The 14,958-nt window shown below is 33.8% G+C and overlaps 1 pseudogene; it reads right to left on the bottom strand.

The window, feature by feature from the left end:
• Positions 1-582: 582 nt before the first annotated feature.
• Positions 583-7,653, bottom strand: LOC131078766 (bifunctional levopimaradiene synthase, chloroplastic-like; annotated as a pseudogene).
• Positions 7,654-14,958: the final 7,305 nt, after the last annotated feature.

The following is a 14,958-nucleotide window of genomic DNA, read 5'->3' as shown; positions in this document are numbered from 1 at the left end:
CATGTTTGTTTGGCTGATAGCCGATTGTTGTAAAACTCTTGGTTTTGGGTCCATGTAAAACCCATTTAACTTTATAAAAAACATTATTGTTTTTTTTAAATGAAAATAGATGGTTAAGTTTTACTATGCCTATCATGTACAAATATAATGTCAATCATATTCACACAATGTTTCTCACATAGCAATACATTACTTGTTGATATATAATTACATTAAATCATATTTTGAATAGTGAACACAACTAAATAAAAAAATAATATTAATATGCTAATTTTATCGTTGTGACTTTATTTTTATAAAACAATACACCATAATCAAAGTAAACTCATAAATGTAAGAAAAAAAAGGCATGATATATAAAATTCTCAAATGAATTATTTACTAAAAGAAGTGAGAACAGATGACTATGTTTTAGGGTGTAGTGCCATAGAGAAATATAATGCCCATCATATTCACACAAAGTTCTTAACACACAAATACACCACTTAATATTTCAAGAAAATGAATACACAACTACATAAAAAAGTAATATTAATATACCACTATGACTTATTTTTAAATAAAATAATACACTTTAATCAAAGTCAACTCAAAAGCATAAGATAAAAAAGATATGGTACATAATTGTGACCATTACAAATATAAAATTCACAAATACATTGTTACCTCAAAGAAGTGGCAAAAGATGGCTTTGTTTTTTAAGCCACCTGCCATACCCAAATATAATGCTCATCATATTCGCCCAAAGCTCTATGAACCGATCGAATAAGCATTTTATGCTACAGGGCAAGCTGGAATTTGAGGTTCGTAAAGAGACTTTTTAATGGAATCTTCCAGGTCTTCGGCGGCATTTAGAAAGCCGTCTTCTATCTTGTAAATCACTTTCATTACCCTGGCCGTGTTGAAAAGAAGTGTTCTGTAACGCTTGGGTATGTCTCCACGCATTAGAAAGTGGTAGTTCAATTTCGTAAGGGCCTCTTCGTTCATCCCTTCCAGGATGGTCATTAATGTAACGTTGTACGAAGGAAGCCAACTCCCCGTGATCTATTTCGCCTTAAACAACATTGTGAGGCGTGTTTAGAAAGTGTTCAAATGAAGGGAGGCAACGTTCACAAAACGTCCTGTGAGACACACGACATTGAGAGAGTCGCCTCGAAAGTCAAGCTTCTCGAGAATGTTATCAGAAAGAATCTCTCCCGTAGAAAATATTGTCGTCAGGGTAGTTACTTCCAGTGCTACCGACGCTAAGCCATTCTTCATATATTCATCGAACGAGGGCGAGTAACTTTTTAACATCCATTCTCTTTCTTTTGTCAAACTGAACAGATGATTCAACCACTGAATCCTGCAATAAAAAAACAAATGTTGTTAAACTACTAATCTCCCACTTGCTCTGCTGAAATCTGAATCAATTTAAAAAATGCAATTCAAAAAGGGGTAAAGGGTTCAAGGCAATGTATTTACCTGTTGGTGCAGGCAAGGAAGCACATCACGACCTTGAATCTCCCGTGCTCGTTCAGATAGATTGATCATTTATTACAGAGGCCCATGACAGCTATATTATTATGTTCAGTAGTAAATCAAAGATAAAAAAATCAGAGAAGGCAACAATTCCCATTATCTCTTGGCAAAGGCTATCCTTAACAGCCTTCGCCTGAGAAAAGTTCTCTCTTTCCAGCCATTTGCTCAAGTAATCTTTCGTAAATGCTTTTTATTTCTCTCATTACATTTTCGCCCGGGAAATTAAGCTATGAGCTTCTATACAGATTCAATATAGCGGTTATTCCTGCGCCATTTTCAACACCAGACAGCTTACAAATCTCGTCAGCCTCGCCTTTCATGTTTTGCAGAACGTCTGCCATTTGACATTATTAGAGATTAAAACAGAGCGGATAATTCTGGAAATTAAACACTCGATTAAAATTTGAATGAGTGCTCATCGAAATCACGTGTATACCAGAAGATACAGCGTATCCGAAAATCCTGAGAAGCCTGAAGCCCGTGGCTGTGAGATCAATATCCCTAACGCCTCTTTCGCCCCAGTACCTACCATACGTTTCCAAAGTGAGAAGTCGAAATGATCTTTGACTTATATTTTAAAAATCACAACAATGGAGATACTATTACTGATAGAAAACAGGGAAGCAAAAATAAAACAGAGGAGCCACAAAACAGGGCAGAATACAAGAAAGTCAAATTATCAATCCATATTTCTCGTTCTTCCTTCATTTCACAAAATGATTACAAAATGCCTCTTTTAATGGAGGTCTTAGATGTTTCTAGAATGGTCAGGAGGTAGCTGGAAACTTCCAGAATTTTGCATATAAAATAATGTTTTAAGACTATAGATGGTATGGTGGACAAGTTGGAGTAGATGTTGAAAACAAATACAAATCCTGCCATTAATTTTGTAAACACTTGTGCATAAGAGCATGTGGATGGGGTAGGTGAGATTAGACTCCAACACTCCCCCTTAATCTCAACTACCAATATTCTATCCATTCTTTTGTTCTTTCAGCTTTCTTCAACTATCTTCCTTTTTTGTCTGTAACCTCTTCTTTGGTTTTCTTGCTAACTTGTTGTTCCTACAGCTGCTACAATTTTCAGCATTCACAATGTCTTCTCTTTAACTGATATCCTCCTCTGATTTTCTGATTTCTTTCATCAACTTCTCTTTCTTTCTTGTGCTACAGTTTTCTTCAACTGTTGTTGTAGTCTCTCAATTTCTTTAGTTTGAAGTCTTCAAAACATCATACAATCAGTAGTTACCTTGCTAGACAATGGTTTCTTTTGGCTGAAAACATTTTTAATCCCTTTTGGACATTCAAAGCTTTCATTACTTCTATTGTTCTTCACATATAAATATTTGTACAATCTTTTGAACATACCTGTGAGCTTTTGCCAACTAGGTCCATAGGTCCATCACCAATCCATTTTTATATAGCCTATTATTGATTCTTTCTTCCAACACTTTTTTTCAGAATGATTTCTCAAACCACAAATTTTACATGGATGCAAGTCCCAACACATTTCTTTTGTGTGTCCTTCTCTATTGCAATGAAAACACTTTATACAATGCCTTTTATGGGCTGTTTTGTTTGAACTAGTAGCATCATTTTCTTTTCTTATGACATATCCAAGACCTTCATACTTTGACCTCATTATAGGCTCAATAGGCTCTCTAATTCCTTGTTCTTGTTTTCCCAATCCTTGACCTTTATAACCCATTTTCTTCATGATTTTTAAACCAATATTCTTATCATCACAACTACCATAATGTGCAAACACATTCTCATCTTCTTTCTTGCATTCTTTATCACAAATAGTTTCAACTAAATCACCTTCACTAAATGATGAACACAAATCTTTTGTGTCACATGAAGCATTACTAACTAGTGGTTTTAACTTCAAACATTCATTCTCTTGTTTCAGATTTAAAATTTCCCTTTTTTGTAAACTGTTTTCTTCTTCTAATTTTTTTGACATTTCTTCCAAATCATCAAACTTCCTTTTGACATCATCAAATAACTATAATTTCTCTTCTAATTCCTTATTTTTATCTTTAACTTCTTTTAGTTCTTTTTCAAGATTATAATTTTCATCTAATAGTTCACATTTTTCCATTTGCTTCTCTTTTAAAAGAAATATCATTTCTGAAATTTTCTTCTTACATTCCTTCAATTCTTCTTTTAAATCATTTGTTTTCTCTTTCTTTACTCTATCAACTTTACGCATTGAAACAAAAAAAACTTACCTTACCCTGACACTTGACTGTGTTTTTGCTGCTGCAAATTGTCTCCTTCCAAAGAGGTAATTTTTTAATTTCCGCAATCTCCTTCAGAAACAACCTTTCATTCACCAACTATGTATTAACAACAATCTCCTTGAACACTTCTCTCAATGACTTAGCCTTGACTTCTATTCTTTCATTCAAGCTTCATTCAGTTACTTTCCTTCCCTTTGTTGAGGGGAGATTCTCTGGAAGGCTTCTACAGCTTCAACCGTATGGTAGACTCTACAAAGCTCCTTCAACCTTAATATTGTCAGCCATCATTTGTGCCTTTAATGTTGTTTTTGTGCAACATCCCTTTTGGCTACGACTCCATCTCTATAAACAGCAACAGTTTGACATTAAAAGAAATATCAATCTTCTTCTAGCAGAGACTAGACTTGATAAGCTTCAATGGCTTCCACTAAATTCTTCTGCAACAACCTCCTTGTCCTGCTCATCCATGTACCCGTATCTCCCTTCCTCTTTGACTCGTCTCCGCCTTTGTGTTATCTCCACACGATTTGGCATCTACAAACTGGAGTGCTCACAGAGCAGTACATTTTAACAAAGCAAAGACAAAATGGAGCAAAACAAAAACACTTTCTACTCTTGAGCTACAGCTCTGATACCACTGATAGAAAACAAGGAAGCAAAAATAAAATAGAGGAGCCAAAAAACAGGCAGAATACAAGAAAGTCAAATTATCAATCCATATTTCTCATTCTTCCTTCATTTCACAAAATGATTACAAAATGCCTCTTTTAATGGAGGTTTTAGATGTTTCTAGAATGGTCAGGAGGTAGTTGGAAACTTCCAGAATTTTTCATATAAAATAATGTTTTAAGACTATAGATGGTACGGTGGACAAGTTGGAGTAGATGTTGAAAACAAATACAAATCCTACCATTAATTTTGTAAACACTTGTGCATAAGAGCATGTGGATGGGGTAGGTGAGATTAGACTCCAACAATTACTCACTTGAACACATAATTGTTGGAAGGACTAATTTCTCCTGCCACCGTTTACTGCAGTTTGCTATACTTAGCCTTCAGATCCACAGTGAGCCCTTAGTCGGCCACCGTTAAACTCCTCATGCACATTTTTTGCATTCATGCAGTCAAGACTTCTTTATTTCCACGCATGCAGAGCTATCTATTTAATCTTTTAATCGATGGAACTACTACTTCCACCGCTCATGAATTGGCTAAGTAATAGTTAGATAATTTTTTAATTTTTTTCTGTGTTCATATGCTTTGTGTGTTTATGATCTAATTGTTAAATTTTTTCTGTGTATCCATATCTCCATCCACCCCTTCATATTTGGGATTTGGTAGAGAAAGGTTTTGTAGAACCAAGGATGATGCAGCTTATCAGAGATTACAACAAGCAGAAAAAGATCAACTTAAAGATAATAGAAAAAAGGATGCAAAAGCTCTGTTTTTAATTCAGCAAGCAATGGATGAATCAATCTTTCCTAAGGTTTGGACAGCAATAAAATTCAAGAAAGCCTATCAAGGTAATACAAAGATGAAAGTGGCTAAATTACAATCTCTAGAGACTCTAGAGACAGCCTATCAAGATAATACAAAGATGAAAGTGGCTAAATTACAATCTCTTACGAGAAATTAGTCCTTCCAACAATAATCCATGGCTTGTTTAATCTCCGTTTCGAAATGGCATTCAAGCCCAAGACATTCAACACTATCTACCGCTCTCAAACGCTTACGAGTATTAAATACAATCTAGTGAACATTTGACTGTTAGAATCCAATATTCAATCAATATTGCTTGCGACTATGAAATGCATGAATTACCATGGTCTCCAAACTTTGTAACAAGGCTCCTCAAATATCGTAGACAATTCTTGTCTCTTGTGTGCATAAATACGCAAGCTGTAGATGCTGGGGAGCCTGAGAATGATCCATCCTCGGATTGCAGTTTCAGCATATTTTTCCAATCGACTATTTCTTGTATCCCTTCTAGACACTGCAACATTTTTGAGGGATGGCTGTGTAGCTCTTCAACAGATTATTTAATTCGCAAAAATCTTATTAAATCATTTCCATCTTTAGTTAATGCGTGCCTTGAAATAAGACATGTCACTAATAGATAATAGGAAAAGATTGGTTAGAATTTCACTTTCTCAATTCAGAATTTCGGAGTCCCGCTTTCCGATTATATGCTTTATGATAGACAGCTCATAAGGAAGTTCCAAACCCAAAAGTTTGGCTTCACTCAGGAGTGCAGGAAAGACCATTTCGAATCCCTTGGATTGATGATGACCAAGTGCTTCTCTAATCATTCCTTCTGTATTTGTCCTTAAGAAATAAAGACCTGCTATGGTCCAGATATTAAAACTTTTAATTTGTTTGAAGGTAAACCTCATCCTTTAACTATGCCTCATGTAAGGTAATTTAAAATATCTGAGTTGAATTATCCCAGGTAAAAATAGTAAGTGCTAAAATATGGTGATAATGTCGTTTGGCCTTTTGGCCCAAAGGAACCACAAATGGAAAGGCAAGGCAAAAAACGAATATAATTACCTCTGTTCACTTGATCGTTACCAATGCTCCTGATAGTTAGATTAACTACGCAGGCAAGAGTGTTGAGTAGTCTATCACACGATAAAGAACGACTCTTGTCTCCCCAGGAACCATCCAGTAACTGATTCTGAAGAATCCAGTCCACCATTTGGGGAAATTGGGGTGCACCGGAGCCATTAATGGCAGGAACTCTCGCTACCCACGCAGTATCATATTCAGAGGGACTTATTTCCCCATCTTCCACCAAAATTTAAGAGCATTTTGATCTCTGCAAACAATTCCTCTATTCTCTTATCTATCTCATCCAAAGGAGCCTGAACAACAACATTCAATTAGACTTTGAGATTCAAAATATTAACTACATGTAACTGTATATCTTTTATTTCTTCGGATTTTTTGCGTTCTACATTTTTCAGTGACAAATTCAATCTCAGTAACTAATGATAAATGGAACACTAAATCCACAAGTACCCAAAGAATTTGCTGATAAAAATTCATCCATCTAAATTCTGTAGGCCAACTCAAAAGATTCAATACTTAATACCTCGTTAGATATTGTAACAGAATGAACATAATTTGGCTTCCTTTAATTAGGATTGATTTGACGCTCCCTGTGAGCTATCGTTAATTTGATCGTGTTAAAGAATTTTTCATCAACGTTGGAGAAAAAATGATTATAGATTGTTGATACAAAAACTTTAATACAAAAACTACAGACAACTACCTTAAATTATTTAACGCTCCAATATTTCACAGATCTAAACTCAAAAGTAGATAAAGTTACCCTTAAGTGTTTTCGTATCTTCTCCGACAAGAACATTAGATGGCATGTTGTGGCAAGCTGTAAACAATTGTAAAAAACAATAATAATCAAATTTTCAGTTCCAGGATTAAGGATTACAAGCGGTTTGAAAAGAGTAAAGAAAAATAAATACCCGGACTCTTTGTGCGTGAGTAATTTCCAAAAGGCGAAGACCCATGGACTTTTGTTTGAATCCATCCTCGGGATTTAGTGCTAGCCTCAGAAACCGAAATGAGGGGAGAAGACAAAATCTAGGCCATTTTGAATAAACTAGATATAACAGGCATGAGGAGAAGAGGCCTTTATAAGATTGGAGTGGGCATACCGTGCCAATTCTCAATAAGATTCCAAATAACAGTATATTTTGCAAGCCAAAATATTGTCATGTTATAAGATTCGATTCACAGACCGTGGCCTTATACCATGTCATTTTTAAAAATTTATCTTTAAAAAAAGTGCATTATGATAGAAAATAGGGGAGCAGAGGAGCCACAAAACAGGGCAGAATACAAGAAAGACAAATTATCAATCCATATTTCTCATTCTTCCTTTCATACCCAAAATGATTACAAAATGCCTCTTTTAATGGAGGTCTTAGATGTTTCTAGAATGGTCAGGAGGTAGCTGGAAACTTCCAGAATTTTGCATATAAAATAATGTTTTAACACTATAGAAGGTACAATGGACAGGTTGGAGTAGATGTTGAAAACAAATCCAAATCCTGCTAATTCTGTAAACACTTGTGCATACGGAGCATGTGGATGGGGTAGGTGAGATTAGACTCCAACACTCCCCCTTAATCTCAACTACCAATATTCTATCCATTCTTTTGTTCTTTTCAACTTTCTTCAACTACCTTCCCTTTTTGTCTGTGATCTCTTCTTTGGTTTTCTTACTAACCGGTTGTTGCTACAGCTACTGCATTTTTCAGCATTCACAATGTCTTCTCTGTAACTAATATCCTCCTCTGATTTTCTGATTTCTTTCATGAACTCCTCTTTCTTTCTTGTGCTCTAGTTTTCTTCAACTGTTGTTGTAGTCTCTCAATTTCTTTGGTTTGAAGTATTCAAAACACCATACAATCAGTAGTTGCCTTGCTAGACAATGGTTTCTTTTGGCTGAAAACATTTTTAATCCCTTTTGGACGTTCAAAGCTTTCATTACTTCTATTGTTCTTCACATATGAACATTTGTACAATCTTTTGAACATACTTGTGAGCTTTTGCTAGCTAGGTCCATAGGTCCATCCACAATCCATTTTTATACAACTTGGTATTGATTCTTTCTTCCAACACATTTTTTCAGAATGATTTCTCAAACCACAAATTTTACATGGATGTAAGTCCCAACACATTTCTTTTGTGTGTCCTTCTCTATTGCAATGAAAACACTAATACAATGCCTTTTATGGGTTGTTTTGCTTGAACTGGTAGCATCATTTTCTTTTCTTGTGACATATCCAAGACCTTCATACTTTGGCCTCAATATAGGCTCAATAGGCTCTCTAATTCCTTGTTCTTGTTTTCCCAATCCTTGACCTTTATAACCCATTTTCTTCATGATTTTTAAACCAATATTCTTATCATCACAACTAACATAATGTGTAAACACATTCTCATCTTCTTTCTTGCATTCTTTATCACAAACAGTTTCAACTAAATCACCTTCACTAAATGATGAACACAGATCTTTTGTGTCACATGAAGCATTACTAAGTAGTGGTTTTAACTTGAAACATTCATTCTCTTGTTTCAAATTTAAGAGTTCCCTTTTCTATAAACTATTTTCTTCTTCTAACCTTTTTGACATTTCTTCCAAATCATCAAACTTCCTTTTGACATCACCAAATAACTATAATTTCTCTTCTAATTCCTTATTTTTATTTTTAACTTCATTCAATTCTTTTTCAAGATTATAATTTTCATCTAACAGTTCACATTTTTCCACTTGCTTCTCTTTTAAAAGAAATATCATTTCTGAAATTTTCTTCTTACATTCCTTCAATTCTTCTTTTTAATCATTTGTTTTCTCTTTCTTTACTCTGTCCACTTTACCCATTGAAACAAAAATAAAAATAAACTTACCTTACCCTGACACTTGATTGTGTTTTTGCTATTACAAATTTCTTCCTCTAAACAACTTTGTACACCTTCACAATCTTTGGCCAACAACTTACACTTCCAGTCTGCTAGAGTCTTCTCTTTTTGGTAGCCCTTTTAACTGTTATGGCCTCCTTTAAGCTGCAACGTCTAAGTCTCCAATTTCTCCTTCAAGGTCATCAAACTCTATACAACATATACAACAGCTTACAAACATTTCTTCTCCAAGATCATCACCCAATCAAAACATAGATCTCCTATGCAGTCTCTTTCCAGCGGCATCTTCTTCTCCTCCTAGCTGTGAGTAGTTTCACAATGATTTTAATGATTACAAACCTTCAATCTATGATTTCCTCTGACAATGATGGCTTCAACTCTCCTTACTTTGATGACTTAAGCAACATCAATGGCTTTCATTTCATTCTTTTGCAACTACCTCCTTGGCTTGCTCATCGATGTTCTAGTATCTCTTTTTCTCTTTGACTCGTCTCTGCCTCTGCATTATCTCAACACAATCTGCCATTTCCAACTATCTTTGACTACTACTTCAATTCAACCACGCTGACTTTTTACCAGATTCCTCACCAAATCAATTCCCCTTCATCAAATTCCATCAATAGTGACTTTTCAAACTGCAATTATAATTCCTTTCTTAGTGGGCTTTCTTTGCAACTGGGCTTCAATGATTGCATCAAACTCCACAATCTTGTAACTGCAGTGATCCAACATACAACATGTAGATTGAGTTTCACCAACAAACTGATACGCTCAGTAGTCAACACATCTAATAGATGAGAGTTTAGATGGCTCCCCCACTCCTATTTGCAGTGACTATCTCAGGTACACTTGACATCCAAGATCTTCACCATTGGCTCTGATACCACTGATAGAAAACAGGGGAGAAAAAATAAAACAAAGGAGCCACAAAACAAGCCAGAATACAAGAAAGACAAATTATCAATCCATATTTCTCATTCTTCCTTTCATACCCAAAATGATTACAAAATGCCTCTTTTAATGGAGGTCTTAGATGTTTCTAGAATGGTCAGGAGGTAGTTGGAAACTTCCAGAATTTTGCATATAAAATAATGTTTTAACACTATAGAAGGTACGGTGGACAGGTTGGAGTAGATGTTGAAAACAAATCCAAATCATGCTAATTTTGTAAACACTTGTGCATACGAAGCATGTGGATGGGGTAGGTGAGATTAGACTACAACATGTTATTGTGTTAGAATTAATGGAAAGCAGATATATTAATTTATAATTATTTGGGGTTGGGAAGCAAGTATAAATAGGAGGTGAAGTGTTTATGAGAAGCATTTCAAATTTTATATATATCATATTGTACATTATAATTAAAGAAAATGCTATACGTTCTATTTTTTATTACGGTAAAAGCAGGTTTTTAATAGACTCAAAATCTTTTACAAATGGTCAAAATGAAGATAAGACATGAAAACCTTTACATAAAAAATAAAAATGTTGTCAAAAGAGATAAATAGACAACAAGACAACCCAATGCGAACCAAAAACCTACAAAAGACCAGATAGGGATCGAAGAAGATTAAGCCAAAGTCTGTAAAGTCTCAATGACCTCTGTCTCAAGGTGATTCATATTCTGAGCTACTTTTTTGAAGCCCTAGATTGTAGGGGTCTTCCTGCCTTCCTCTTCAAATTAGCCTAAGTGCTCTTGCTAGGACCCAACAACTCTTCATTGTCATTTTCCTTCTCCAGGTCCAACTCCACCACTAGGCTACCTTGGCAACCTTTTTTCTATATTCATAACCATGGTATGCATGCTCTCAGTTCTGGTCTTGATAAACCTATGGCTATGAGACATGATTCAATAGAGAGAATCTTTAATGCCTTTAAATTTTTTCTCAAAGGCGGCGATCTTGTTCTCATAGTTTGTTTTTAGATTATCCAGAGCTTCAACATTTTTAGTGAGGCAATCAAGTTTTGGAAGATTTTCTTCCTCATTCCATAGCTTGCTACCTTTAGTGGCCTATTTTCTATGGGATCTCTCACCGCCAATATCTAGCATTTCTATTTTACTATTGATATCCCTTTTTGTTATGTTGAGGTTCTTTATCTCATAGAAATCCCACTTCATGATTCAGAAAGAGTCCACCGCCCCATTTCTTGCAATGGCCAAAATATCATTGCAAAACTCCTAATCTAGATTCAAAAGGGGAGAATCTAGGTTTAGATGGAGAGGAAAACAAGGTCTATTCTCCATGTTCGTGGAAGGGTAAGAATTGAATGAGTGGAGGGGAGACTGGGAAACTTGGTTAGTATTATCTAGGTTAGTATGGCTATGTGGTCACTCATTCATGCTTGATTTAGGCCTATTTCAAGACTAGCCAAATAAACCTTGGACCTTTTTTAAAAGATTGTTGCATTTTACTTAATACTATTAACTATGATATGATGCTTTCTAAATGTTTGATTAGATAATACTATAGGGCTTGCTTCACACATGTAAAATATAAGAATAAGAAAGATCTTTTCTATTGATAAATCTAACGAAGAAATATGGTAATGCTCCTAGAATTATAAATATTCAACTTTAGATATTCAGGCTGGAGATTAATAATGGTCAAGTCTTTCTTATTAATGAAACTTCTATATTTAGTGAATACATTTCTTATGCCTTGGTGAATGCTAAGAAATGTCAAAGTAACTTTAGTAGTATATTTATTTTTCAATTTAAAGAACTAAGTTCAAAAATGTATCTAATCATCTTAATGTTCATCACTTACAAAATCACTCTTTCTGAACTTTAGTTAGTTTTAGTGTCTAACATACACAGTACTTTCTATTTGGAATAAAAAACATGATCGAATTATTCTTCACCACTGTTAAAATTTCTATGACATATTACTTTTGTATACAACTTCAGTAACACAATTAAAATGCTCTCAAGGTTTTAAACATTTTTCACAGCTTTACAGAAAAAAAAGTTTTGATCTATGCATGCTAAAGTTAGTTCATTATTTTGCTAATACCTCGAAGTAAGGCATCTACATCAAGGCACTACCTTCATTCCCAAACCAAAAACTATGTCAAATGATATCGATCCAAAAATTTCAATAGCACAGTAAATTTTCCTTTAAAAATATCTCTTATAGGGAACATCTAATACTAAAAAACGTTCTTAAGAATGCATCCAAAATGTTGGAATAAGTTCCTTCATTGGAAAACCAAAAATTAAAAAGACCGATTATGAGTATAAAATGCTAGAATAAGGGCCAGTACTTGCATATCACTTTCAAGAGACCAATGCAAAACATGAAAATTATAAACAATTGGTTTGAGTGAAGAAAGAAGATCATAAAATTTAACATTTGTATCTAGGGGGATGGATTGCTTTGATGATCCTTTAAACCATTGTTAAAATTTTCACCAAAATTTTTCACATATTTCAACAAGTATAAAACCAAAATAAAAAAAGTTTTTCATAGATTCAAAACTTGATTTGAAAGCAGTAAACAAACTTCTAAAATCAAATCTTTGATTTTAGAATAAATCATAATATTTAATTTCTTGTTTTGAAGGTCGTTTCCCGGTGGCACAAAAGTGATGAGAGCAAGGACTTTAATATGTGTAAGTCATAATGTACCTTTTATGAATGATGACACCTGATTAAGGATTTCATATTTCTATCAAGTCGTATGCCAAGTGGTGTTTCTTGTGACTATGTGGTAGCCATCCAACCCATGTGAAGGTAATGGTAATTATAAACTGAGTTGTGAAGGGTTGGGATTGGACTTTGGTGAGGATAGTAATGTACTCTCATGATCATTTGTGACCACATCAAATCCTTCCTTTGTGTGAATTGAATTCTAATCTATGCTCACTGATCTCTGAGAAATGTGTGAGGGATTCAAGGTGATGCTTTTAAGTGGAAAGTGGCTCATTTTGCTTCCACCTTTCATTTCAAAGGAGTATAAGCTACTAAACTAGATAATTTATATCTCAATTACTGGTTAGGAACTCCCCTCTTCTATGTCTTACACTATGGAGTACCTCAAACACATCTTCAAATGGGATATCATGAAAATTCAGAAGGCGATAATCATTGTCATTGGGGAGGAAGTGGTTAACCCTAAAGCTCCTTGTAGCTTTTATCCTTCTCAGGTTGTTTACGTGTTACTTTCCAATGCTTTTGATGTTCTTCAAAATTTTGGGTCTTTACTAGATTTGGTTTCCTAGTATGTCAAACAAGATTTTATCTCTAATGATGATTTAGAAAGGGCTATCAAAATGATTTTTCATTTGAAGTATTTGAAAATGAAAGCCTAGTATGCTAGTCTTTATAATGTGATGAAAATAAAGCTAGAATTTAAAAATTATAATATCTTTGAGAATGAGTTAGGGCTTTTCACAAAGATTGTCTCTTATGGCAACCCAGTTCTCAGATTTGTTCTATTTGTTCCACCATTTAGTTTTCCATCAATTGCATCATCAAAGGGTTGAGAAGTTTCCTGCCATGGAGTTTGCTAGAGAGGTTTCCATAGGCTACTGTTTGGGCTAAAAATTTGGATATAAGGTTACTGAAGATGATAATGCAGGGATCAAGGCGACATATGAAAATAACCCAAAGACCTAATTTGGTGCTTTTCATATATTCAGTCTCTATGACATGACTTCCTACTCATAGTTGTTTGTGAAATCATGTTCTAGGGCTCATTTGGTTGTCTTCTCACTCATGGTTATTTGGAATTGTATCTCACCTATATGTATTTTGTTAAGGTGTTATTAATTCACGAGTTTCTCATATAAGATTTTTTATTTTGATAAGGGATTGTTAATACTTGAGTTTTTCATATAGTTTTTGGGTTAAATTATACTCTATAGTAGTCGGTTTAGATTAATCTCTTCTATTTGAAGTTAACTACATGTGGTTTACATTTTGTGTAGATGGTTTTTCAGTTTCTTAGGAGTTTGAGCAATAAAATATATGTCTAGTTATATCTCTATAGATTGAGCACTGCTCTTTGTACTAATTACTTTTTCTTTAGCTATCTATCTACATACATACATACATACATACATACATACATACATACATACATACATACATACAAACAGACATGTATATATATACACACACATATACACATGCATATATATATATATGTGTGTGTGTGTGTGTGTGTGTGTGTGTGTATGTATATATATATGTGTGTGTGTGTCTGTGTGTATATATATATACATATGTATATGTACACATACATATATATATATATATACATATATATACATATGCATATACATATATACATATACATATACATATACATATACATATACATATGTCGAACAATAAAATATATGTCTAGTTATATCTCTATATTGAGCGCTACTCTCTGTACTAACTCCTTTTTCTTTAGCTATCTATCTACATACATACATACATACATGTATATATATACACACATATATACACATGCATGTATATGTATGTATGTATGTATGTATGTGTACACATATATATGTGTATGTACGTATGTGTGTGTGTATATATCTATATATATCTATATATATATTTATATATGTGTGTGTATGTATATATGTATGTATGTATGTATATATATTTATGTATATATATACATATGTATATATACATATGTATGTATATATACATACATATGTATACATACATATGTACTTATACATGTATACATACATATACATATACATATATACATATACATATACATATACATATACAT

This window comes from Cryptomeria japonica, unplaced genomic scaffold (assembly GCF_030272615.1).
Source record: "Cryptomeria japonica unplaced genomic scaffold, Sugi_1.0 HiC_scaffold_594, whole genome shotgun sequence".
Classification (NCBI taxonomy): domain Eukaryota; kingdom Viridiplantae; phylum Streptophyta; class Pinopsida; order Cupressales; family Cupressaceae; genus Cryptomeria; species Cryptomeria japonica.
Note: the sequence above shows the minus strand (reverse complement) of the source record. Positions and strands in the feature narration are given on the sequence as shown.